Source organism: Amblyraja radiata, chromosome 17 (assembly GCF_010909765.2).
Source record: "Amblyraja radiata isolate CabotCenter1 chromosome 17, sAmbRad1.1.pri, whole genome shotgun sequence".
Taxonomy (NCBI): domain Eukaryota; kingdom Metazoa; phylum Chordata; class Chondrichthyes; order Rajiformes; family Rajidae; genus Amblyraja; species Amblyraja radiata.
Window position 1 is genome coordinate 21,756,955 of NC_045972.1, and position 25,227 is coordinate 21,782,181.

The following is a 25,227-nucleotide window of genomic DNA, read 5'->3' on the forward strand; positions in this document are numbered from 1 at the left end:
GCATATAATTTGTGTATTATTTACGTTTTGTGTGTTCTCCAAATCAATGTGCCTGTGATTTGCATTGTAGTTCCTCGAAACCTGCGCATGTGACAGTAAACCTGACATTATAAAGTATATTATAATTATATTATCCCTAAATGATCCCCATTTGCCTTGCACCTTGTTATTAAATCTCCTCATTCTTTCACCCCTCAGAGACACATCTTTGTGTTCTTTTCTATCTTTCCACTTTCTTCACATCTTTAAGATGTGTTTTATCTGCAGCCATTTCCACTTCTGGCAAGATACCATTGACCTTAAACGTTTACTCTTTTCTCCCTCCGCGGTTAATGCCTAACCTGCTGAATGATTGCCGGGACTTTCTGTTTTTAAACCACTTTGAAGCTGGAGGCTGTCCAGCACATACACAGCTCCCTGATGAGAAATCTGCCCCGGCCCCGTGTTGACACCAGCAGAATCTCGCAGCGTGGTGTGTAAACTAACACAGCTCTGTGAGAGTCAGGGAGGAGAGGTGCTGGCAGGGTCAGTAAACTGTTCTCCAGGGGATCTCGAGAGGGGAAGAGAATTGCAGAGACCAGCTCAGGGTCACTGGGGGGCTCATTTAGACTCCCTCAATGAACAGAGCAAATGCTTCCCACCCTAAACTCTGTTGGAATTATTGATGTTATCATTCTGAGAAACCTCAGTAACAGTACACCATCTCTGTCCAGTGTTACTGCTCCACCTGCTCTGGTGCCACAGTTACTTGCTGTCAGGTTGTACATTCTGAATTACACACCAGGTCTGTGCCCTGCATTGTGGATGGTAGAGACCTGCATTACTCCACATGCCACACCCGGTAGCTTTTGAACTGCCCTCATCAATACATTCACTGTACATGTGTTAATGAGGACATGGGACTCCTCTTCAGACTGCAGAAGGATCCTAACCTGAAACATCAACTATCCATGTTCCCCAGAAATGCAGCCTGACCTGTTGAATTACTCCAACACTTCATCTTTTTGTGAACGAGCATCTGCAGTTGCCCATGTCTCCATCACGCAAACCAACCTCCCTTCTAGTGACTCCATCTACACTTCACGCTGCCTTGGCAAGGCCACCAGCAAAATCAAGGATGAGTCTCACCCTGGACCCTCCCTTTTCTGCCCTCTGCCATCAGTCAATAGACACAGAAGTGTGAAAATACACACCTCCAGATTCAGGGACAGTTTCTTCCCAGGTGTTACCAGGCAACTGGACCTCCTAACATCAACCGTTGACTGGTCCTCAGCTGCCATCTACCTCATTGGAGACCCTCGGACTATCTTTAATCTGACATTTCTTGACTTTATCTTGCACGAGACAATATTCCCTTTATTCTGTATCTGTACGCTGTGGATGGCTTGATTGTAACTATGCGTAGTCTTTCAGCTGACTGGATAGCACGTAGCAAAAAAGCTTTTCACTTTACTGCGGTACACCTGACAATAAACTAAACTAAAGATAGAAACAAAAAGCTGGAGTAACTCAGCGAGATTCGGCAGCATCTCTGGAGAGAACGAATGGGTGACTTTTCGGTCGACACCCTTCTTTAGACAATCCTTCCTACGATAAACTACACTAAGCTCCTGTAAAGAACGGTGCCAGCAATCTGGGCACTTCTCAATAATGGAGGATGTGGCTGGGAGTAAATGGCTTTAACCTGTTGTGGGGGAGGTGACCAGGACTGCTGACATCTCTTGGGATGTAATGGTTTGGAATGAATGACTGTGACAGTGCGGGAGGGCGAGCGGAATGAACACGAATGGATGTGTCGCGCTGAATCTAGGCCGCTTCACTAATCGTGCCAATCCAACTCTGTCTGAATGGAGTTTCCTCCCAACACCCAGCCCCTGTCGCTCTCCATGTGCTGCACAATAACGATCATAACTCGCTGCTTAACCACTTTATAAAGAAAACCCACTCGCTATAGAATGAAACCAACTCAAAAGACAACGAGGATAATCCCAAATGGTTTGCAAATTAATCCTAAACCCTTGCAATTGTTTCTCTTTTACAAGAGACCTTTTTGGTGAATCTACCCCTAAAACAGCCCCTTCAATCCCACTGTGCACTGTGAGACTCATTGAACTAAATTGCCAGGATTGCATAAAGTAATTCCTTGGTAATGCAGTGGAAGGTGACAAACCTCTCTTCTATTTAAGCCCCTGCCATACTCCAGAATGTGTATTTGAAATTAATTTTGTTTGTTTAACAAAATACTATCTTTACTATCAGAAATTTAAAAAATGAAATCCTTAAAGGTCAGATTAGATTGAGAAACTCATAATCAACCGTATAAATCAAGTGAATGGTTGTGATCAGGGTAGGCTTCATTGATGGATTGAAAGATACAACACGCAGACAGGCCCTTCGACCCACTGAATCCACGCTGACCATCCATCACCCGTTCACACTAGTTCTATGTTATCCCATTTTCCCATCCATTCCCTACGTACTAAGGGCAATTTACTGAGGCCAATTAAGACTACAAACCTGCATGTCTTTGTGATGTGGGAGGCACTGTGCCAGAGACATGGGATTGAACCTTTTATTTTTCCTTCTTTGTGAATATAATCTCACAGATTAATTATCAGGATCCGAACCCGAGCCACTGGCACTGTGAGGCAACAGCTCTACCATCTGCGCCACAATGCCGCCCTAACGCCAGGATTGTGAAATAGCAGCAACTTCATTCGCTACTACCCCAGAACCAACAACACACTTGTTGTCAGTCCGTGCTAGTTTCTGTGAGGTGAATATTGCATCATTTGCATCATTCAGAACGGTTGAGGGTCATCTGCTCCTAATCCCCATTTGTCCACCTTTGACCTATGCCCGTTGACTTTCACCCAGTTAAAATCTATTGACCTCCATTTTGAAGGAAGCAATTGACAACAGCTTACATAAGCTTTGGGAGCATTGATTTCCCTGCTTTCGTGTTTACAGCAATGTTTGCTGATCACTTTCCTCGATGACACTTGCTTCCCTCCAATATAATCACAGACTTCCTTTATCATCAAAAGATACATGAAATAGAGCAGGAACTGCCATTTGGCCCTTTGAGCCATTCTACCGTTGAGTATCAAGGCCTCCATGATCTTTATCCTTAACTCAATTTCTTGTCTAATCCCAAAATCTTCAAATGCTCCATGGTTAATTTTTAAAATTTATCTCACCCTTAAATATACTGAATATGTCTACAAATGTGAATGCAGCTCATGGGTGCCTATTACTCTGTCTTGAAATGAATAGTCAAGAACAATGCAATCCTTCTAGGCTGTTTATCAGCTCTATTCTGTAACTTCTGTAGATTGATCACATTAGAAAACATAAAATCACACACACGCACATGCTCTCGCAAGCCCACTCTCGCACACACTCTCCCGCACATTCTCTCTCTCTCGCACTCTCTCTCTCTCACACTCTCTCTTTCTCGAACTCTCTCTCTCTCACGCTCTCTCTCATGCTCTCTCTCTCACCCTCTCTCACACACTCTCTCTCACACTCTCTCAGAGAAACACTGTGAGATCAATCTCACCACACACACTCACACTCACACTCACACTCTCACGCATGCACACTCTCTCACACAGGTCACAAAAGTAGTACATCGCAGTAACAAGCCTTTCGGCCCACATTGTCTCCGTTGAACATGATGCCAAGATGAACTAATTTAATCTGCCTGAACATGATCCATATCCCTCCATTCCCTGCATATCCATGTGCCTATCCAAAAGCTACTTAAACACCACTATTGTATCTGACTTCACTACCACCACAGGTAGTGTGTTTCTGGCATCCACCAGACAAAAAGAATAAATCTTGTCCCACACATCTCCCCTAACCTTTGCCCCTCTCACTGATAGATATGCACAGATGCATGAATATGTACACATACAGTACATCCAATTTTATATACAGATATGTATGCAGGAACACACACACACATACCTGCATGTACGCACATCCACGCAGATGCAGAGCTGAACACAGCCACCCATAAACGCACCAGGAATTTCAAGTGCCAGCACACACTGTGAGCAAAAGCTCATTTTTGTGCCAACCAGACCACAATTAGAGTCCAGTAATGACTATGGATTGTTTGACTCAACAGGGATCATTCTCATCAATTAATGGCATGGCCTTCATTTTATACGAAGGTTTTCCACCATGAAAGCACTGAATTTTGGCATGAATTGGAGGCTCCATTAAATTAAAATTACATTAAAGAAATCTGCAAATGGTATTGTTGACTGCAGACTCTCGTTCTAGAGGGAAGAGTGGACTGGATAGAGTTAATCCCTGTATTGGCAGATATCTATATTTGAGATGAAGCCAAATGCCTCTTGGTTGACATTAATGTATGTTTCCGTTGGCACGGCGACCTTGTTTTTGTGTAATGATTGGAATCTCACATATATGTGGCTTACTGCGAATACTGGGCAGCCAGACCTAATGTCCATCGGTAGCAATTTTGACAGAATTAGAAAATAGTAAGATAACCCTTTAAAATATTTAACAAAATGATGATTGAATGATTCGGACAACTTCAGCTTGCAGAGTCCTGGCTCTGAAGAGGCTTTGGGAATCTTGCACCATGCCAACAGAATCAATGGCAATGGGAGATATTAAATCACCAGGGGCACATTAGAGGCCACTTCCTACACACACAATCATGCTAAATTGCATTGAAGTAGAGCCTTTAACATCCCAAGGTCCCTCCATGAGATTGTGGCCCTGTTAACCTGATTAAAACCAAGAACCTCACTGATTGATGGTCAAGAGATAATAAAATGGGGAAGGGTGTTGTGGTCCATGTGATGCGGGAATAATGCATGGGAAACATGGCAAGAATGGGACATTCCAGAAAACGTTTAAATCAAATTCCTGCAGTAGAATTAGGAGCCTGATTATTAGATTGGGTTGCCTAAGATTTTCCAGTGGAAGAGAGGTGTGAGAGGCATTTCCAAATTCCTTTGTGACCGCACTTCTGCAGAGCAGTCTTTTCCTATTTCATTGGCTATAAAACACATTGGGAAAGAGATAGAAAGGTGATATACAAACGCAAACCTTTTTGCTTATTTTTTCAGATTTTAGGGCTACCCGTTCTTTCAAAATGGAAAATGATATGAATATATAATCATATATGTATATATACACACATACACACACACTATATATATATATATATGTAAGCACGCACACACACACAGTCAAACAGAAAGGAATAATTCATATACTGTATATATATATGTGTGTGTGTGTATATATATGTGTATGTATATGTATATGTGTATGCATATATAAATCAAGTTTGCCATTTTGAAAGAATAGGTAGCCAAAAAAGAAAATAGAATAAAAAGGCTTGTCTTTGTAACTTACCTTTCCATCTCTTTCTCAATGTGCTTTACAATCAATGAAAATCTCTTGAAGTGTCACTGTTCTGTTGCAACAAAATACAGCAACATATTTCCATGAAGGTTGAAGGCTGAACGTTTTGTAGATGTAAATGGTATAATGAGATTGTGACGTAGATAAGTTGGATAGTGACAGTTCTATTTTCAAGAGTAGGGGAGTCTAAAGTAGAGGACATACAGGTAGGTTTAAGATAGAGGAGGAACATATTTAAAAGGGTCCTGACGGGGAACTTTTTCACACCGAGAGTATTAGGTGTATGGAATGAGCTACCAGATGAAGCTGCAGAGGTGGGTACATTTACAAATGCTTCAAAGATATTTGGACATGGATAGAAAAGGTTTAGAGGGATATGGATTAAACACAGATGGATGGGACTTGCTCAGGTAGAATACGTGGTCGGCATGGACGAGATGGGCTGAAGGGCCTGTTTCCATGCTGTCTAAATCTCTGACCTCTGAGCTCCAACCGTGGGTGCTTGCAGACTTAACATCACAGAGCTCGTGGTCTCAGGTCCGTGACCGACTTCGGGAACTCCAAGCAGCAGGAGCTTTGACCGTCCTGACATGGGAGTTTCGATCGCCCTGACGCGGAAACTTCGATCGTCCCGACGTAGGAGCTTCGACCGCCCCGACTCGGGGGCATCGACCGGCTGCGGGAGCTTCGATCGCCCTGATGGATGGTTCGACTACCCCGACCGCAGGAGAATAAAGAGGAAGAAGATTGGACGTTTGTGCCTTCCATCACAGTGAGGAATGTGGGGAATCTGCTGTGGTGGATGTTTATGTTACCTTTTATGTAGTTGTATGCCTTGTTGCTTTTTTTTTCTAATGGCTGTATGGTAATTCGCATGTCACTGTACCTAATTGGTACATGTGACAATAAAAGGCATTTGAAACCTTTGTATTGTGATTGCCAACTTTTCCCAGGAGATTCCATAAACTACAATGAGGTGATGCATAGATAATCTGATTTTAGTAGTTTTGGTTGAGGGGTAAATTTAGGATTGTACATCCAGGGGAACATGCTTGCCCATCATAGTACCTTTTGTATCCATCTGAGAAATAGATGGAGTCTGGATTCTCATCTGATTGTCTTGAATGGACAAACTTCTGGTTCATAAATAATTGTGTAATCTGGGAAGAACATTACTACAATGGGGACAATAGCCCAGTGTTGGAGGGGCTATGGTGGCGAGGAGCCTATTGAATGTGAAGTAGAGCAAACATCAATTCCTAGGATAACTTTGAGATTTTGGGAATAACTTTGCCAGGACTGTGAGTGGAAAGACAGTGGAGCTATAGAGGGCAGCAGAGGCCTGGACTATAAGTATGGAGATTAATTGGTCTCTGTAAACCTTTTAGTAAGTTGAAACCAAACTTTTAGGTTTTCCACTTGCGAAGATATTTTACTGAACGTTCACAGCAGAAGGCCAGGTTATTGGAAATTCAAACACAGCATGCAGGAAATGAATGCTAAGACTCCAAGGTTGAAAGCGTGCACCACCAGACTCAGGCACAGCTTCCTCACCTCTGTTATGAGGCTTCTGAATGGTAAAGGTTCTGTTCAATTCCCCTCTATAACATTGCAGACATTGGACTTTTTCTATGGAACAGATGTGCTACAATGCTGAGCAATGTATACTGCACTCTGTATCTTCCCCTCTGCTCTACCTATGGTACTTGATAGTTTGGCATGATTGTATTTATGTACAGGTATAGTATTATCTGGTTTGGAGAGCATGCAAAACAAAGCCTTTCACTGCACCTCAGTACAGGTGCCAATAACAAACCCAAACCCAAACCTAAATCAGAGGTGATTCTGACTGTGACTGGAATGGACTAAAACAGCCTATCATTTCAGGATTGTAACAATCAGGATAGACATTTTGGAACTGTGGGGGCAGTGAAAGCTATAAATGGAACACATAGCTCAAAGTCAAACATAGAAAGGAATAACTCAGCTTCAAATATTGTCATTCATATCTTCAGGACATCCCAGAATTCTACAAAGCCAATAAATTAAATTTTAACGGGCAGTTGCTGTTTTAATGCCAGGAAATACAACCATTGTTGAATAAACTATGTAAAATGATGGCTATGGTTTATTTTAAGAAGAGCAAAATATAAGCACAAAAAGCAGCATTAGGTTAGTCATCTCTGTGACCGACTCCACCATTAATAAGAACGTGGATGGTTTGATCTTTGGTCACAGCTCCACCTTCTTGCCCAAGATAGACACAAAATACTGGAGTAACTCAGCGGGACAAGCAGCATCTCTGGAGAGAAAGGATGGGTGACGTTTCGGGTCGTGAACTTTTTCAGACTTATGTCAAGGGAGAGGGAGATACATAGATATGGAAGTGTATGGTGTGAAAATAATTCCTTATCTATGACTGTGATTCCATCAGTATGTTTTATAAATAACAAGGACCTAAGCAAAAAATAATTCATGTAGTTAAAACACTGAGCAGGAAGCACATGCCTTCTAGTTTCAGACTCCCCTACACTGGCCCTTCAGCCCATTGCGTCCATGCCAACCAATGATCACCCATACACTAGTTCTATCCAACACATTAGGGGCAATTTACAGAAGCCAATTAACCTAAAAATCTGCATGTCTTCGGAATGTGGGAGAAAACCGGAACACCCGGCGAAAATCCAGGGTAGGTGAGTCTGAAACTAGAAGGCATAAGTTTCAGGTGAGTGGGGAAAGGTACAAAAGGGAACTGGGGGGCAACATTTTCACTCAGAACGTGGTGCTTATGGAACAAGCAGCCAGGGGAAGTGATAGAGGCAGGTACAAATATAGCATTTAAAATATATGCATGGGCAGGTACATGGATGGAAAAGGTGTGGAGGGATATGGGCGAGGAATACAAGAGGGATGTGCTCAGTTAGGCGACTTGGTTAGCATGGATATGTTGAACTGAAGGATCTAATTCCAATGCTGTGAGGCTCTATGACTCTATGGTCTCTCTACCTCTCTCTCTCCTAACATGTTCCTCAATACCTTCAGTACATCTGTAACTGAAACCGACCTTAAACTGGGCCTGCTTATGAGAATTGGTGTCAAATATTTGTTTGGCAATGCTTGTTGACACAATATGAATACACTTATCTCTGGAAATGATTTTCCCATTCACAAAGCTTGCTGGAGTCTTTCCATAGCTCATAATTTCTCTCAGATGAAAGAGATTACCCACATCTACATTTTTAATCATCAACTGAAAATATTTTGCTTCCAATTATATTGTGTTTGGCATGACATCAGAGTTCATGTTCGTATCTTAGCAATTACTCAAGAACAGAGGGATTGTGGCATATATGTACGAGGTTCTCTGAAGGCAACAGTGCAGATTGATAAGGCAAGTAAGAAGGCAAGTGGAATACTTGCCTACATTAGCCGAGGCATAAATATTCACGCTGCCTTGGAAAAGCAGTCAACATAACCAAAAATTTGTCCTACCCCAATCATTCCTTCTTCTCCTGTCTAGCAGAAAGCACAGAAGCTTGAAAGCATGCACCGTCAGGCTCAGAAAGACCTTCTTCCCCTCTGTTATCAGGCTTCTGAATGGTCCTTCCATAAGCTAGCCGATTCACCTCTACCCCACTGCAGTCTTTGTCTCTGGAACTGATGCGCTACAATGCTGAGAACTATATTCTGCACTCTGTATATTCCCCTTTGCTCTACCTATTGTACTTGAGTGTGACTTGATTTTATTTATGTGTCGTATTATATGATCCATTTGGATAGCATGCAACACAAAGGGGGCGCTGTCCTGTGCATGGCTGCCCAGCCAGCAGCTGTCTGTCTTTTCATTGTTTTATTTTTATTTTTAGTTAGTTAAAGTGTTTTGTTTGGAGGTCTAGACTTTTTTTGTGTGGGGTGTGGGGGGGGGGGGAAGGGGGAAACTACCTTTCAGGGTCCCTACCTGGTCGGAGAGGCAGCTTTTCTCCGGGCTGCAGCTTCGACCCTTCCTCGCGGCCTACCAGCGGGCCTGGAGCGGCGTTTCCTGTCGGGGACCGCCCAGAACCTCGGCTTCGGCGGCGGCACAGCGCTGGAGCGCTATCATGGAGCGGGCGATGCCTTGCCCGGGTCGCCACGCTGGAGCTCCGGTGAGCTGAAGATCGCTGAGGAAAACATCGCGGAGCTGCGGGTCTGCGGAGCGGCCAGCTGCGGGCGGCGGTGCCGAACTTTACACCAGGAGCCTGGGATCTCTAGATGAGATCGCCAGTTGTGGAGCTCCAACCGGCGCGGCCTTGTCGGCTTCGGAAGCCGCGGCTTCCAGTACGGAACGGCCGTTCCAGGTGTCCCAAGCCGCGGAGAGGACTCTCCCGACGCCGGAGCACCACCACCCGGCGAGAACGGCCTGGAACATCGGGCCTCCATAGAGGCAACTGTGGAGGCCTCAATAGGCTCGACTATGGATGAACTGGGGTTGGGGACTGGACTTTGTGCCTTCCCTCATAATGGGAACCATTGTGGGGGGATGTTTTTTATGTTCTAAAACTCTTATTAATGTTATGTATGTTCTTTCTTTATGTGCTGCAAAATGGCAATAAGCATTTCACTACACCTAGTGTGTATGTGACTAATAAAATACCTTTGACCTTTGACAAAGCTTTTCACAGTACCTTGGTGCACATGACAATAATAAACCTAAACAGAATATAAAAGCAAGGTTGTTATAATACACCCATATAAACATCAGAGAGATCATGGCTGGAGTATTGTGTGCAGTTCTGGTCACCACACTATAGGAAGAATGTGGTGATGTTGGAGAGAGTGGAGAGGAGATTTTCCAGGCTGTTGTGAGAAATGAGCATTTCAATCCTTAGAGCAGAGGCGACTGAGGGATAATCTAGTTTGTCTAGTTAAATGTAGTGTTTTGGTGTTTTTTAACACTGGTTTTAAATGTGTATATGTGGGGGGCGGGGGGGGGGGAGGGGGAAACTATTTAAAATCTCTTCCCTGTCCGGGAGACCCGACCTTTTCCCTGTCGGGTCTCCGTTGTCGTTGGGGCCTAGCACCGTGGAGCGGCCTCCAGCCTGAACGACCCGGGGGCTCGGGAGACTGCGGAGCTGTGGACTACTCACCATCGTGGGGCTGGCCGGCCTCGGGGCGTGGGGAGCGGTGGTGACTCGCTGCTGCGACTCGACTCCTGGGGCTCGGAGGCTCCAGCAACGCAGCCGCAGGTCCGGTGGACTGGGACATCGGGAGCTCACGGGTCCGGGGGAGAGAGAGACCGCTTCCCGGAGCTCCCGCAACGCGACTTCTCCAGCCCGTGTCGCGGGGTTGGAACGACCTGGAGCGGGGTCATACATCGCCCGGCACGGCTTCATGGCCGTGGGACATTACAGCGCCCGCCGGGGGCTCCAACTTCGAGACTTCTAGACTGGGAGCGGGGCCGTAAATCGCCCGGCACGGCCTAAAATGGCCGTGGGACTTATCATCGCCCGCCTGGGGCTTCGACATCGGGAGAGACATGGAGAACAGGGGAGAGAAAAGACTTTGCCTTCCATCACAGTGGGTTCACTGTGATGGATGTTTGTGTGAACTAAATTGTATGTATGTCTAGGAATTGTCTTTGTTTGTATGGCTGTGGAAACAGAATTTCGTTTGAGCCTCACTGAGGCTCAAATGACAATAAATTGTATTGTATTGTATTGTGTAATCTAATCAACATTACAAAGGGTTGGAACAGTGTTGTAGCTGATAGAGCTGCTGTCTCACAGCACCAGAGATGTGGGTTCGATCCTGACCTTGGGCGCTGTCTGTGCGGAATTTGCAAGTCCTCCCTGTGATCGCAGGGGTTTCCTCCGGGTGCGGTTTCCTCCCACGATCCAAAGGTGTGTAGGTTTGCAGGTTATTTGGCCTCTGTAAATTGCCTCGTATATAGCAACTGGTTGAAAAAGTGGGATAACAGAGAACTAGTGTGGACGGATGATCGATGGTCAGCATGGAATTTGTGTGTTAATGGGCCTGTTTCCATGCTGTATCTTTCAATCAATCAATTGATACAAACTTATGAGGGATAGTGATAGGCCAGATAGAAAGAAACTTTCCTCTTACCTGTACAGTCCATAACCAGAGGGTATAGGTTTAAGCTGAGGTGTTGGAGGTTTTAAGGGGACTTGAGGAAGAACCTTTTCATCCAGCAGGTATTAAAATCTTGAATGCATTTTATGACTGCATAGCAGAGCCAGACCAACTCGTATCATTAAGAAGTATTTAGACGAGTGCTTAAAACACCAACGCACAGAAAGCTATAAGTTGTGCCTTAGAAATGGAATCAGTGTGTCTTTGCAACTCATGTCCAGTATGGATACAATTACTGGAACACCAATTTCCATGCCATATAATTCAGTGGCTCAATGAGAATATTATTAGATGATTTATGGCTACTGTTATATTCTTTGAAGTGTAGTCACTGGTTTGATACTGGAAATGTGGTGGCTGTTTTCTGCACAGTAATATTCCACAATATTTGATTAAGAGCAAATAATATATTTTTTGATGTGGGTTAATGGTTACATATTGGAATGATTACAGGGGAAACTTCTGCAGATCCCCTGGAACAGTTCAAGGGTGCACACAAAGTACATAGCCCATAGGTTTCAAGTGAGAAGAGCAAGATTTAATAAGAACTTTAGGGGCTACTTCTTCCTGCAGAGGGTGGTGGGTATATGGTCCAAGTTGCTGGAGGCCGTAGTTGATGCTGGTACACTAACAACATTTGAAACTTGCAGTAAGTCCCCGATTTTCTATTATGTGCGCAAAAATACAAAGGTATAGAGTGATCTTTCGAAATACCCCTAAGATTGCTGAAGGCGTCTCAGTTTGGTATCTCATCTGAATGAAGCCAACTCTCTAAGAATTCCAGCATTCCCTCAGTACTAAAGTGAAGTCTCTGGTGAAAGATACTGGAATCTTGCATAGAACACAACATGCTGGAGTAACCTGCTGAATTACTCTTGCACTTTGTTTAATTTAGTTTAGTGATACAGCACGGAAACAGACTCTTTGGTGCACTGAGTCCACGCTGACCATCGATCATCCGTTCACACTAGTTTTAACGTCATCCCACTTTCACATCCACTCCCTACACTCTAGGGGCTATTTTACAGAGGCCAATTAGCCTAAAAACCCGCAAGTCTTTGGGATGTGGGAGGAGAACGGAATACCCAGAGGCCAGGATCGAACCTGGGTATCCGGTATTGTGAGGCAAGAGCTCTACCAGCTGCACCACATTGAAGGATTTGACCATGTTTTGTAGACAAGTTCTTTAAAACCTATAACTTGGGGGATGGGAGACTGTCCACCAACGAAGAGACAAATGAACAAAAGAAGTTAGAGATCTCTTCAATTGGTTGGTGTCTGTTTATTACATTTAACATTGATTGGGGAGCAGTACTTGCAAAGGAAGCGTTGCTTGCTTATAAATGGATCGAGCAATTGCAATGTTATATAAGAGTGGAATTACTGCGCAGTTTGAGACACATAAATCAAGTCTGGAGTGCATTTCAGCGCTGCTGTTACGGCTCCTTTGTGACTGAGTTAACCTCTGTGACGCTAGATGTTCAATATTTAAAACAATAACTCCAGAAGGTTTTGAACAGAAAATGAGGAACACAGAGGCAATGTGAAGCTGATGACTAATTGTTCCTTGGGCGATGGAATACAAAGCAGACAAAATTCCACAAACCAAATGCATTAACAGCCTGGATTTTAGACTGAAGACAAAAGAGACTGCAGATGCTGGAATATATTTTAAAAAAACAGAACACTGGAAAAACTCAGCAGGCCAAGCAGCAACTGTGGAGGCAAAATGTGTAAACATGCCCTGATAAAGGGGCTCAACCTGAACAATACTGAACAACACCTTATGCCTCCACAGATGCTACTTGACCTGCTGAGTTCTTCCAGCATTCTTTATCTGGTCCTGGTATATTGACTCATGCTTTGGTGATAGATCATGTATAATCATACAAGTGGTCGCTCTATTTAATTATCTGGCTGCATAAGTGCCCAGAAGAACATGGTTTGCACGCATGGCATTATATATTCCTTTGTTACATTGCATATGATGAAAAACCTTATGATGAAATTCTTACCTTGGAGTTAGACCAGTAAGGATTCACCAGATTATTTCCAGTTGAGATCAGGCTGTAAATTCTTGGCATACACTCATTGAAACGTAGAAGCATAAAAGATATTCCAATGGTAACATACAAGATGCTGAAACATATGGCCAGGGTAGATGCTAAAAATCTATTTTAGTTTTGTTTAGAGGTACAGCATGGAAAGAGGCCCTTTGGCCCACCCATCAATCACCCATACTTTACTTCAATGTCCTTCACATTACAGGCAATTTTAACAGAAGCCAATCAACCTACAAATTTGCATATCTTTGAAATGTGGGAGGAAACCGAAGTACCAAAAGAAAACCCACACAGTCACAGGGAGAACGTACAAACTCCATATAGACAGCACCCGTATTGAGGATTAAACAGGTCTCAGGTGCTGTGAAGCAGCAACTCTACTGCTGCGCCACCGTGCCGCTCTTTTCTCTCTCCAGATCTAGAACTGGGGACACAGGCTTAGGAAAAGGGACGGCCATTTCAAAGTTGAGACTGAGGACAAGTTTTCTCATTGCAGGGTTAGAATATTTGGAATTATCTACTCCAGTGGGTTGTGGATGCTGCTTTAATGAATTGATCTATGACGGATCTGTACATTTTTAGATACTCAAAGAATTAAATATATGTTTATAGAGCGGGGTAGTCAGCCATGATTTTATTGCATTTGTTGGAAGGAACTGCAGATGCTGGTTTATACCAAAGGTAGTTCCTCAGTGGTTTCAAGCAGAATCTCTGGAGAAGAGGAATAGTTGACGAGTCGGAACCCTTCACACTGATGAAGAATTCTTCAGACAGTCAGAAGTGCAGACTGTCTGAAGAGAGATTCTGACCTGAAACGCCACCTATGATTTTATTGCCTAGTGTGCATTTCTCAAAAAGTTTGTGATTGAATCTTGGTTTTATTTTTTTTGTTCTCAGTGGATCTATTGTTGCAGATCTAAATAGATGTTTATTTATCTATAGATATATATGCTCAAATGCATTGTTTGTAAAATCTACCACACATTGGTCACCTATTCCTAATTTTTCTATGTTAGTATTTGTAACATAAAACATAGAACAGTACAGCACAGGAACAGGCCCTTCAGCCCCCAATATCTGTGCTGAACATGATGCCAAGTTAAATTACTTTCCTCTGCCCACATATGATCCATACCCTTCCATTCCCTGCATAACCGTGTGCCTGTCTAAAAGCCTCTTAAAGGCCACTATCTTATCTGCCTCCACCCCCACCCCTGCCAGTATATTCCAGGCACCCATCCCTCGCTGTCTATAAAAACTTGCCTTGCAGGTCTCCTCAAAACTATTCCCCTCCTACCTTATAACTATCCCCCCAAGTATTTCATATTTCTAACCTGGGGAAGAAAGTTCCAATTGTCTAACCTACCAATGCCTGCCATAATTTTTATATACTTCCATCAGGTCCCCCCTCAACCTCTGACGCTCCAGAGAAAACAATCTTAGTTTGTCAAATCTCTCCTATGACTAATACTCTCTAGTTTTATGTTTTAGTGTTCGAGATACAACGTGGAAACATGCCCTTCAGCCCACCGAGTCTGTGCCAACCAGCGGTCCCCATACACTAGTTCTACCCTACAGATTGGGGACAATTTATAGAAGCCAATTATTCTACAAACCTGTACGTTTTTTGAGTGTGGGAGGAAACCAGAGCACCCGGAGAAAACCCACGCAGTCACAGGGAGAACATACAAACTCCGTCTCGACAGAACCAATTGTGAGGTTCGAACCCGGGTCTCTGGCGCTATAAGGCAGCAACTCTACCACTGCGCAACTGTGCCCCGTTAATACATGTAGTGTTCTTGTAAACCTCTTCTACACCCTATCCAAAGTCTCCACATCCAGACGGATCTACTCCCTTCATCGAATTTTTTCTCTTCTCATTGACTTCCATTTCATTCTTACATTCTTATCTTGCCTCCCCTTAAATACTTCATTGCATTGAAATACACTTCTAACTGAAATAAATCTTTCCACTGGTTTATGTGGCAGAAGTCCCACGTGTAATATCTTCTCCGATGGAATATAGATAGGCTTTGCATTTTTGTACATGAAATGTACTTGCATGTTCACCTCTGTGCTGAGCTACAGGTCATCATTCATTATCAGTCAATGCAGTTTAAAAATTAAAACTCTAACCTAGATATTGCTGGAGGAATGCAGCCTGCATCAAAATGACCTGCTGGTATTTAGAACATAGAATATCAAAAAGTACAGCACAGGAATTGGTCCTACGCCCTACAATGTCTGAGCCGAACATAATGCCAAGCTAAACAAATCTCCTATTCCTGCACTTGCTTATGGGCACATCCATACCCTTTCCTGCACATGCTTATGTAAAAGCCTCTTACACGCCTCTATCATATCTGCCTCCACTACCACCCCTGGCTTCACGCTCCAGGCACCCACCACCCTTTGTATAAAAAACTTGCCTCATACATCTTAACATTTTTCTTCTTTCGCTTTAAACCTGTGTCTTTGACATTTCCACTCTGGGAATAAAACTGCCCGCTGTCTACTCTATCTGTGCCTCTCATAATTTTCTATAATTCTGTCAGGTCTCCCCTCAACGTGTTCCAGGGAAAACAGTCCAGGTTTGCCCACATCAATGCTGGACATCAGCTCATGAGTATCCGTAAGGAAATCCCAAATATATTCTTGATGATAAATAAGCAATCATTTAAATAAAAGCCACAGATTTCAAAGTATAAAGCCTTCCTTTAGGACATTCAATACACTTCACAGCCAACAAAGTACATTTATGCTGCCTCACAGCGCCAGAGGCCTGAGTTCAATGCTTACCCTGGGTGCTGACAGCATGTAGTTTGCACACTGTGACCGTGTGAGTTTCCTCCCACATCCCAAAGGAATGCAGATTTGTAGGTTGATTGGCTATAAATTGTCCCTCGTTAATATTGGGAGTGGATGAGATGCAGGGTAACTTGGACTAGAAGGATGAGAGGTGATCTTATTGAAACATATAAGATTGTTAAGGGTTTGGACACGCTAGAGGCAGGAAACATGTTCCCGATGTTGGGGGAGTCCAGAACCAGGGGCCACATTTTAAGAATAAGGGGTAAGCCATTTAGAACGGAGATGAGGAAACACTTTTTCTCACAGAGAGTTGTGAGTCTGTGGAATTCTCTGCCTCAGAGGGTGGTGGAAGCCCGTTCTCTGGATACTTTCAAGAGAGAGCTAGATAGAGCTCTTAAAGATAGCGGAGTCAGGGGATATGGGGAGAAGACAGGAACAGGGTACTGATTGGTGATGATCAGCCATGATCACATTGAATGGCGGTGCTGCCTCGAAGGGCCGAATGGCCTACTCCTGCACCTATTGTCCATTGTCTATTGTCTATTGTCTAATGTGAATGGGTGATCGATGGTTGGCATAGGCTTGGTGGGTCGAAGGGCCTGTTTCCATGCTGTAAATCTGAACTGAACAAAACTGAACTAAACTTATCGGGTAGCATGTGGCTAAACTGATAGAGTGACTGCCTCACTGTTCCAGGGCTTTGAAACCAGCCCCCAGTGCTATCTGTGGGATGTGTACACATTCTTTCTATGACCATATAGATCTTGGCTGGTGTTCTGGTGTCCTCCCAACATTTCAAAGACAAGGTGGTAGATTAATTGCTACTGTGAGTAATCCCTTGGTGTCAGCTGGTGGTTAAAATATAATCAAAGTGAGTGATCAAAGTGATGTGAGTGAGTGCAGGGAACGAAAGAGAATGCAAATGGAACTAATAGGACTGGTCTCTAAAGAGCTGACGTGGACATGATGGACTGAATAGTGTCCCTCTGTGTAGTTATGAAGATAAGAACTTTAAAAATACAGTAGTTCATTTGCATAGGTTGAAAGCTCACAATATGATGATGGTGACTGAATAATAGGTTTTAGTAAATGTTGACATATCATACCGTCATACTGCATGGAAACAGACCTTTTGGCCCAACTTGCCCATGCCGACCAAGATGCCCAATCTATACTAGTCCCATGGCCCATATCCAAAGCCTTTCCAACCCATGCCCAAATATTTTTTAAAGGTTTCTGCCTCAACTACCTCCTCTGGCAGTTTGTTCCATATACCTACCACCCTCTGTGTGAAAATGTTACCCCGTTGGTCCTGATTAAATCTTTCCCCTCTCACCTTAAACTTATGTCCTCTGGTTCTTGACTGCGCAACTCAGGGGAACGTTGACTAGTTTTTAAGTATTGCTCAGAACACCTTGGTCACCTTTCCCCTCTCTCTTCAAATCTTGTATCCTGCAGCCTTTCATTGCACTGTAGCTGGAACACTCAGTGCTTTCAACAAAGATGTGATAGTGGGTTTTAGATAGACTATGAAAATGCAAGGAATGGAGGGACATGGTAGATTAAAATGTTTTGGCTTGGCATCATGTTCGGTGTGGATATCATGGTCTGTTATTATGTTGTACTTTTCTATGTTCCAACACATTCTAGATCTCACTGACAGCACTACAATGGTGACTAGATAATGGAACATAAGTCTAGAACATCTGCTTTCAAATCACCACAGTAGGATATGAACCCAATAGCTATCTGACTCAGACACAGGAACCACTGAGGGGTAGAATTGTCCTTCCCTGTTGATGTAGGGGATCCGAGTTCCATGGGACATGTTCTGAACCATTATGATCAGGAAACAACCTCCATTTTATAAATCAAACTTCATTCAAACCACAACTTTCCACTGACCCGGTGAGGCGATACAAAAGTGTTTTCAGTCAACAGTACTGTCCTGTTCCAAAGTTATATTTCCGATGTTGATAGTTCTTAAATCTACTTTAAAATATTTCCATTGAAATGCATCTGTTTCACATGAAGTTTATTGGAGATGAATGATGTGGCTTCTTCATTGACCTGAAGTGAACTATTGTGAACCATTGTTAGGATACCGAGGCATGCCAAATATAACTGCAGGCACAGAAACTGACTATTATAATTATATGTTGTAACTTTCATGTGGAAAAATATCAGTTGAAATAAAAATAACATTTTCACTGGCAAAACTTCAGACTGATAGAATGGCAGTACGTTTATTTTATTTTGCTGAGATTTCTAAATAAAATTAAATATGTTTTCTTTCCTAATTCTGCCTTTGAATTGTTTCTCACTGGGTTGACTTTTGATCAGCCCTGAAATAAGTCTATAGGTTGGATTAAATTCAGGGATACAAATAATATGTGCTTTATTTTCAGCAAAAATATGCCAATATGCATGTCAATTAAAAATTAAACTACATTTATCAACATGAAGCGACAGGAACTGCAGATGATGGTTTACAAAGAAAAAGCACACAAAGTGCTGGAGTAACTCAGCAGGCCAGGTAGCACCTCTGGAGGACATGGATAAGTGGCAGAAGTCTAAAGAAGGGTCCCGATCCGAAACGCCATATTTCCATATTTTCCAGAGATGCTGCCTGACCCACTAAGTTACTTTTGGCTTTGGCAAAATTGTAAATGTTCTCTTGTGTGCAGATAGTGCTGGTGTATGAGGTGACCACTGGTCAGTGTGGACTTGGTAGGCCGAAGGGCCGGTTTCTGCACTGTATCACTAAACTAAACTAAACTAAACTAAAGCACTCCGTTAGCATTGCACTTGAGTGTCAGTCTAGATATTTGTGTTCAAACTTCTGCATGAGTATTTGAACTCATAAACTTTGCATTCACAGGCAAGATTAGCATGCAATGATACTCAGCTGAATCGCCTTTCTGAATGTTAGGGTGTTCTATGTTACTCTGCTACATCCAAATATAGGACCAGTAAACTCACCCACGATAAATGGTTATCTCTAGACTGCATTCAATCGTCTCGAAATAAATTTAAGACAAAATATTAGTTAGCCCAGAAGCGCATTTTCCATGGTTTATCAACACGGCGGAAATGGAGTTAGTCATTTACTGTCAGTGAATTCTAAGGTCGTGTTTTCTGACTGAACTTACAGAATCTGAGGTAAGCTTTCCCACTTCTGGTGACTAAAATGCAAATTAATTTCCTCTTCTAACACTTTGTGTAACACATTTGCCTCTTGTTCATTGTGAGAGATCCAAAGTAAATTAATCATTATTTTGACTATGATCACTGACAGAAAAGCAAAATGTGAAAGTGATTTCAAATATGCTTCAACATTTTTGTTCACACTGCCTGCTTCCAAATGAGTGCCAGTGTAGCCTACTTCTGCTCCTATGTCTTATGCCCTTATTAAAAACAAATGTCTTAGAAGGATTGTCACAGTGGATGATGGAAATCTGCAGTCCTGAGAAGCACTAGGGGTCATCATCACAGGGGAAGGGGTCAGACTTTTTGGATTAAGGTGAGCAATGTAATGCCAAGTAATGGCAAATGTTTCCAACTCTCCATGTCAGATGTCTGTAGATGCTTTGTTGTTGTGTATGTTTCCAAATGATATCAATAGTTTCTGTTTGGGGTAAGGGGGAACTGTTGCCAAATGGGATCTGTTTTGGGGTAAGGGGGAACTGTACAAAAGGGACGGATTGCATCTTAACAGGTGTGGGACCAGCATTCTGGCAGGCAGGTTTGCCACTGCTACACGGGTGGTTTTAAACTGAATAAGGGGGGTGGGGTGTCGAATGGGCTAGTGGAGGATGGAGTTAAAGGGAAAGGGTTTCTTAAATGTGTGAGCGTAGAGACAGAGGGGTGTAAAATGAGGGTAGAAGCAATAGGTAGCAAGGTGAAAAGTAAAAGTGGCAGGCCGGAAAATCCAGGGCAAAAATCAAAAAGGGCCACTTTTCAACATAATTGTATAAGGGGTAAGAGTGTTGTAAAAACAAGCCTGAAGGCTTTGTGTCTCAATGCAAGGAGCATTCGTAATAAGGTGGATGAGTTGAATGTGCAGATAGCTATTAATGACTATGATATAGCTGGGATCACGGAGACATGGCTCCAGGGTGACCAAGGCTGGGAGCTGAACATCCAGGGATATTCAATATTCAGGAGGGATAGAGAGAAAGGAAAAGGAGGTGGGGTAGCGTTGCTGATTAGAGAGGAGATTAACGCAATGGAAAGGAAGGACATTAGTTTGCAGGATGTGGAATCGGTATGGGTAGAGCTGCGAAACACTAAGGGGCAGAAAACGCTGGTGGGTGTTGTGTACAGGCCACCTAACAGTAGTAGTGAAGTTGGAGATGGTATCAAACAGGAAATTAGAAATGCGTGCGACAAAGGCAAAACCGTTATAATGGGTGACTTCAATCTACATATAGATTGGGTGAATCAAATTGGCAGGGGTGCTGAGGAAGAGGATTTTTTGGAATGTATGCGGGATAGTTATCTAAATCAACATGTAGAGGAACCAACGAGAGAGCAGGCTATTTTGGACTGGGTATTGAGAAATGAGGAAGGGTTAGTTAGCAGTCTTGTTGTACGTGCCCCCTTGGGCAAGAGTGACCATAATATGGTTGAGTTCTTCATTAGGATGGAGAGTGACATTGTTAATTCAGAAACAATGGTTCTGAACTTAAAGGAAGGTAACTTTGAGGGTATGAGACGTGAATTGGCCAAGATTGACTGGCAATTAATTCTAAAAGGGTTGACGGTGGATATGCAATGGAAGACATTTAAAGACTGCATGGATGAACTACAAAAATTGTTCATCCCAGTTTGGCAAAAGAATAAATCAGGGAAGGTAGTGCATCCGTGGATAACAAGGGAAATCAGGGATAGTATCAAAGCGAAGGATGATGCGTACAAATTAGCCAGAAAAAGCAGCATACCGGAGGACTGGGAGAAATTCAGAGACCAGCAGAGGAGGACAAAGGGCTTAATTAGGAAAGGAAAAATAGATTATGAAAGAAAACTGGCAGGGAACATAAAAACTGACTGCAAAACTTTTTATAGATATGTGAAAAGAAAGAGATTAGTTAAAACAAATGTAGGTCCCTTGCAGTCAGAAACAGGTGAGTTGATCATGGGGAACAAGGATATGGCGGACCAATTGAATAACTACTTTGGTTCCGTCTTCGCTAAGGAAGACATAAATAATCTGCCGGAAATAGCAGGGGACCGCGGGTCAAAGGAGTTGGAGGAATTGAGTGAAATCCAGGTTAGCCAGGAAGTGGTGTTGGGTAAATTAAATGGATTAAAGGCCGATAAATCCCCAGGGCCAGATAGGCTGCATCCCAGAGTACTTAAGGAAGTAGCTCCAGAAATAGTGGATGCATTAGTAATAATCTTTCAAAACTCTTTAGATTCTAGAGTAGTTCCTGAGGATTGGCGGGTAGCAAACGTAACCCCACTTTTTAAGAAGGGAGGGAGAGAGAAAACGGGGAATTACAGACCAGTTAGTCTAACATCGGTAGTGGGGAAACTGCTAGAGTCAGTTATTAAAGATGGGATAGCAGCACATTTGGAAAGTGGTGAAATCATTGGACAAAGTCAGCATGGATTTACAAAAGGTAAATCATGTCTGACGAATCTTATAGAATTTTTCGAGGATGTAACTAGTAGCGTGGATAGGGGAGAACCAGTGGATGTGGTGTATCTGGACTTCCAGAAGGCTTTCGACAAGGTCCCACATAAGAGATTAGTTTACAAACTTAAAGCACACGGCATTGGGGGTTCAGTATTGATGTGGATAGAGAACTGGCTGGCAAACAGGAAGCAAAGAGTAGGAGTAAACGGGTCCTTTTCACAATGGCAGGCAGTGACTAGTGGGGCACCGCAAGGCTCAGTGCTGGGACCCCAGCTATTTACAATATATATTAATGATCTGGATGAGGGAATTGAAGGCAATATCTCCAAGTTTGCGGATGACACTAAGCTGGGGGGCAGTGTTAGCTGTGAGGAGGATGCTAGGAGACTGCAAGGTGACTTGGATAGGCTGGGTGAGTGGGCAAATGTTTGGCAGATGCAGTATAATGTGGATAAATGTGAGGTTATCCATTTTGGTGGCAAAAACAGGAAAGCAGACTATTATCTAAATGGTGGCCGACTAGGAAAAGGGGAGATGCAGCGAGACCTAGGTGTCATGGTACACCAGTCATTGAAAGTGGGCATGCAGGTGCAGCAGGCAGTGAAGAAAGCGAATGGTATGTTAGCTTTCATAGAAAAAGGATTTGAGTATAGGAGCAGGGAGGTTCTACTGCAGTTGTACAGGGTCTTGGTGAGACCACACCTGGAGTATTGCATATAGTTTTGGTATCCAAATCTGAGGAAGGACATTATTGCCATAGAGGGAGTGCAAAGAAGGTTCACCAGACTGATTCCTGGGATGTCAGGACTGTCTTATGAAGAAAGTCTGGATAGACTTGGTTTATACTCTCTAGAATTTAGGAGATTGAGAGGGGATCTTATAGAAACTTACAAAATTCTTAAGGGGTTGGACAGGCTAGATGCAGGATAATTGCTCCCGATGTTGGGGAAGTCCAGGACAAGGGGTCACAGCTTAAGGATAAGGGGGAAATCCTTTAAAACCGAGATGAGAAGAACTTTTTTCACACAGAGAGTGGTGAATCTCTGGAACTCCCTGCCACAGAGGGTAGTCGAGGCCAGTTCATTGGCTATATTTAAGAGGGAGTTAGATGTGGCCCTTGTGGCTAAGGGGATCAGAGGGTATGGAGAGAATGCAGGTACGGGATACTGAGTTGGATGATCAGCCATGATCATATTGAATGGCGGTGCAGGCTCGAAGGGCCGAATGGCCTACTCCTGCACCTAATTTCTATGTTTCTATGTTTCTATGTTTAGGATACATGGAAACATCTAAATGGATGAGTGTAATATGATATTACACTCATCCATTTAGATGTTTCCATGGCAGAGAAAACTAACGTTCTCTGTGGTTTCCACTGAGTAACCACATTGTGCACATATGTGGGATGTTGCCCTGGAATATATTACAGCGGGGAAATGATCTTGAGATTGGGAAAGTGAAAAGAAAGAGATTAGTTAAAACAAATGTAGGTCCCTTGCAGTCAGAAACAGGTGAGTTGATCATGGGGAACAAGGATATGGCGGATCAATTGAATAACTACTTTGGTTCCGTCTTCACTAAGGAAGACATAAATAATCTGCCGGAAATAGCAGGGGACCGCAGGTCAAAGGAGTTGGAGGAATTGAGTGAAATCCAGGTTAGCCGGGAAGTGGTGTTGGGTAAATTGAATGGATTAAAGGCCGATAAATCCCCAGGGCCAGATAGGCTCCATCCCAGAGTACTTAAGGAAGTAGCTCCAGAAATAGTGGATGCATTAGTAATAGTCTTTCAAAACTCTTTAGATTCTGGAGTAGTTCCTGAGGATTGGCGGGTAGCAAACGTAACCCCACTTTTTAAGAAGGGAGGGAGAGAGAAAACGGGGAATTACAGACCAGTTAGTCTAACATCGGTAGTGGGGAAACTACTAGAGTCAGTTATTAAAGATGGGATAGCAGCACATTTGGAAAGTGGTGAAATCATTGGACAAAGTCAGCATGGATTTACAAAAGGTAAATCATGTCTGACGAATCTTATAGAATTTTTCGAGGATGTAACCAGTAGCATGGATAGGGGAGAACCAGTGGATGTGGTGTATCTGGACTTCCAGAAGGCTTTCGACAAGGTCCCACATAAGAGATTAGTATACAAACTTAAAGCACATGGCATTGGGGGTTCAGTATTGATGTGGATAGAGAACTGGCTGGCAAACAGGAAGCAAAGAGTAGGAGTAAACGGGTCCTTTTCACAATGGCAGGCAGTGACTAGTGGGGTACCGCAAGGCTCAGTGCTGGGACCCCAGCTATTTACAATATATATTAATGATCTGGATGAGGGAATTGAAGGCAATATCTCCAAGTTTGTGGATGACACTAAGCTGGGGGGCAGTGTTAGCTGTGAGGAGGATGCTAGGAGACTGCAAGGTGACTTGGATAGGCTGGGTGAGTGGGCAAATGTTTGGCAGATGCAGTATAATGTGGATAAATGTGAGGTTATCCATTTTGGTGGCAAAAACAGGAAAGCAGACTATTATCTAAATGGTGGCCGACTAGGAAAAGGGGAGATGCAGCGGGACCTGGGTGTCATGGTACACCAGTCATTGAAAGTAGGCATGCAGGTGCAGCAGGCAGTGAAGAAAGCGAATGGTATGTTAGCTTTCATAGCAAAAGGATTTGAGTATAGGAGCAGGGAGGTTCTACTGCAGTTGTACAGGGTCTTGGTGAGACCACACCCGGAGTATTGCGTACAGTTTTGGTCTCGAAATCTGAGGAAGGACATTATTGCCCTAGAGGGAGTGCAGAGAAGGTTCACCAGACTGATTCCTGGGATGTCAGGACTGTCTTATGAAGAAAGACTGGATAGACTTGGTTTATACTCTCTAGAATTTAGGAGATTGAGAGGGGATCTTATAGAAACTTATAAAATTCTTAAGGGGTTGGACAGGCTAGATGCAGGAAGATTGCTCCCGATGTTGGGGAAGTCCAGGACAAGGGGTCACAGCTTAAGGATAAGGGGGAAATCCTTTAAAACCGAGATGAGAAGAACTTTTTTTCACACAGAGAGTGGTGAATCTCTGGAACTCTCTGCCACAGAGGGTAGTCGAGGCCAGTTCATTGGCTATATTTAAGAGGGAGTTAGATGTGGCCCTTGTGGCTAAGGGGATCAGAGGGTATG

General features: G+C 43.4%; 1 protein-coding gene and 1 long non-coding RNA gene across 3 annotated transcripts in view; both read right to left on the reverse strand.

The window, feature by feature from the left end:
• The window catches only part of maf (MAF bZIP transcription factor), a 353,819-nt gene that overhangs the window by 73,767 nt on the left and 254,825 nt on the right, over window positions 1-25,227 (reverse strand). The window lies entirely within an intron of this gene.
• Window positions 15,011-18,941, reverse strand: LOC116982581. Its single transcript, XR_004414501.1, has 3 exons — window positions 18,922-18,941; window positions 15,844-15,848; window positions 15,011-15,062 (listed from the first exon to the last, which is right to left on the reverse strand). It is a non-coding gene; the product is annotated as an uncharacterized LOC116982581 (long non-coding RNA).